Here is a 3,579-nt window from a genome sequence, read left to right on the forward strand (position 1 = left end):
ACAGCATAAACATTCAAAGTGAACTTAAGTGCAGCTCTGTTGTCATTTGTGTGAGTACAACTTCCACTAGGCCTCAGCCTCAGTACAACCCTCCCCTTAATAACAATCCACCCTGCACTGGTCAGCAATCCCACCTCTGAATCATGACTCTGTCACAGGTGGGATCTGAAATGTGGTATCCTGAGTGGAAAACTAACATCTTAACCAATAGTCTAAGAGGAAAGTCCCTCTTGGACCGAAGGTGACACTGATTTAGAAGTACTAGGCATGGCTAACTCTTCACRATACAGTGAGTCAGACTCACCTCTGCTACACATTTTAGTAATTTAGCAGATGGAGGGGGGTAAACAATTTCAATTCAATAAAATAATAGATTTGGCCTTTACTACTTTAGCCCACAGAAACACATAGAATAATACATTCATAAATGGCGAAAAAGACAGTGAAATGATACATCTTAAGGAATACGTTTTTGAAGTGTCTGTCATATATCCAATAGGTGTCACGCCCTGACCTTAGAGATCCTTTTTATGTCTCTATTTTGGGTTGGTCAGGGCGTGAGTTGGGGTGGGCATTCTATGTGTTGTGTTCTATGTTTTTGTATTTMTTTTTTGTTTKGCCGGGTGTGGTTCTCAATCATAGGCAGCTGTCGTCTCTTGTTGTCTCTGATTGAGAACCATACTTAGGTAACTCTTGCCCACATGGGTTTTGTGGGTAGTTGTTTTCTGTTTTGTGTCTGCACCAGCCAGAACTGTTCGTCGTTTTTCTTTGTTAATTTTGTTATTTCAGTGTTCTATAAATAAATATGAACACGTATGAAGACGTATCACGCTGCACCTTGGTCCTCTCCTTCCAACAGCCGTTACAGAAATACCACACACAAAGGACCAAGCAGCGTGGTGGATGGACTCCTGGACATGGGAGGAAATCTTGGACGGCAAGGGACCCTGGGCACAGACAGGAGGGTATCGCGTCCTAAGAGGAGCTGGAGGCAGCTAAAGCGGAGCGGCGACGCTACAAGGAGTTGGCTCGAGGACGTGCACGAGAGTTAGCCCCAGAATTCTGTCGGGGTGGCACACAGGGAGATTCGCGGAGTCAGGTAGGAGACCTGAACCAACTCCCCGTGCTTACCAGGTGGAGCTTCGTACTGGTCAGGCACCGTGATATGCAGTGGAGCGCACGGTGTCTCCAGTGCACGTTCACAGCCCGGTACGCTACATCGCAGCTCCTCGCATCGGCCGGGCTAGCGTGGGCATCGAGCCAGGACAGAGTGTGCCAGCCCTGCTCTCCAGGCCTCCAGTGCGTCTCCTCGGCCTGGGTTATCCTGCGCCAGCCCTACGCACGGTGTCCCCGGTTCGCCAGCACAGCCCAGTGCGGCCTGTTCCAACTCTCCGCACTTGCCGGGCTACAGGGGTATCCAGCCAGGACGAGTTGTGCTAGCTCTGCGCTCGAGACCGCCAGTGCGCCGCCACGGCCCAGTGTATCCGGTGCCTCGGCCAAGGAGGAGGCTTCCTGCATGTCTCCCCAGCCCGATGAGTCCTGTGCCTGTGCTAAGCCTAACCCTCCTGCATGTCTCCCAGCCTGGTGAGTCCTGTGCCTTCTCCCAGAGCCAGGCCTCCTGTGTGTCTCTCCACTCCAGTGATGATCCATGGCACGAAGCCTCCAGTGGTGATCCATGGTAAGAAGACTCCAGTGATGATTCATGGCAAGAAGCCTCCAGTGATGATACATGGCACGAAGCCTCCATTGATGATCCATGGCACGAAGCCTCCAGTGATGATCCATGGCACGAAGCCTCCAGTGATGATCCATGGCACGAGCTCCGTGATGATCCATGGCACGAAGCCTCCAGTGAGGATCCATGGCACGAAGCCTCCAGTGAGGATCCATGGCACGAAGTCTCCAGTGAGGATCCATGGCACGAAGCCTCCAGTGATGATCCATGGCACGAAGCCTCCAGTGAGGAACTGCCAGAGTCTCCCTCCTGTCCGGAGGCTGCCAGAGTCGCCTCCTGTTCGGGGCCACTGCAATGGTCCCAGTCCGCGCCACCTAAGTGGGCCAAGACTAAGGTGGAGCGGGTGCCACGTCCCGCACCAGAGCCGCCACCGCGGATAGATTCCCACCCAGACCCTCCCTATAGGTTTAGGTTTTGCAGCCGGAGTCCGCACCTTTGGGGGGGGGTTATTCTGTGTTGTGTTCTATGTTTTGTATTTCTTTGTTGTTTTGCCGGGTGTGGTTCTCAATCAGAGGCAGTTGTCTATCGTTGTCTCTGATTGAGAACCATACTTAGGTAGCTCTTGCCCACATGGGTTTTGTGCATAGTTGTTTTGTGTCTGCACCAGCCAGAATTGTTTCGGTCGTTTTTCTTTGTTAATTTTGTTATTTCAATGTTCTATAAATAAATATGAACACGTACACGCTGCACGTTGGTCCTCTCCTTCCAACAGCAGTTACAATAGGTGGTATAAGAAAGATCAGGAAATATTTATATATACTGTGTAGAGAGAGAAAGAGAGAGACATTTGTATATATGCTACAGTGCATTCAGAAAGTATTCAGAACACTTCCCCTTTTCACATGTTGTTACATTACAGCTCATTCTAAAATCGATTTTTATAAAATTGTCCCTCTTCAATCTACATACAATACCCCATAATGATAAAACGAAAACAGGTTTTTAGGGTTACATTTTACAACTTGGCTCTTCAACAGTGAACATTTCACACACATCTGTCTCAACAACCTTTTTTCAGCCAGCGTGTGATAATGGCGCAGGAGATGGCTTCCATTTTACGGTCTTTCTAACCAATTGTGCAATTGTGTGTCTTTTTTCGAGTTATTTGTAATTATTTTGTACATAATGTTTCTGCACCGTCACTTATGACTAAAAAGAGCTTCTAGATATTAGTACAACGATTACTCACTCGTTTTGACAAGAATGTTCTTTAACTTCTCTAGGGTAGGGGGCAGCATTTTCACGTTTGGATGAAAAAGCATACCAAAATTCAACTGCAGTTATCATCCCCAGGAGATAAGATATGCATATTATTAGTAGATTTGGATAGAACACTCTGAAGTTTCTAAAAACTGTTTGAATCATGTCTGTGAGTATAACAGAACTTATTTTAGCAGGCGAACCAGAGGACAAAACATTCAGATTTTTTTTTTTTAGGTCACTGTCTTTTAATGAGGTTTCATTGGAAACCAGATTTCGAAGCGAATTGCTTGCAGTTCTCCGGCTTCCACTAGATGTCAACAGTCCTGAGAATAGGTTGAGGTTATTCCTTTGTGTAATGAAGAAATACGGCATCTTGAAGTCGAGGCACTCCAGGTGTCTGGACATGCGCTTCAATCAACAGAAGGCATGCAACATTTCGTTTTAATCCTGTATTGAACATATCATCCGTCTTCAATTTTCGATTATTAACGTTAAAAAATTACCTAAAGTTGTTATTATCAAAAGTAAGTTTGACATTTTCTGGCAAAGTTTACAGGTAACCTTTGAGAGATTCCTCGTCAGTTGGAGCAAGTTGGAACCTGTGTTTTTCTGGATCAAACGCGCCAAATAAATGGACATTT

This window comes from Salvelinus sp. IW2-2015, unplaced genomic scaffold (genome assembly GCF_002910315.2).
Source record: "Salvelinus sp. IW2-2015 unplaced genomic scaffold, ASM291031v2 Un_scaffold5277, whole genome shotgun sequence".
Lineage (NCBI taxonomy): Eukaryota > Metazoa > Chordata > Actinopteri > Salmoniformes > Salmonidae > Salvelinus > Salvelinus sp. IW2-2015.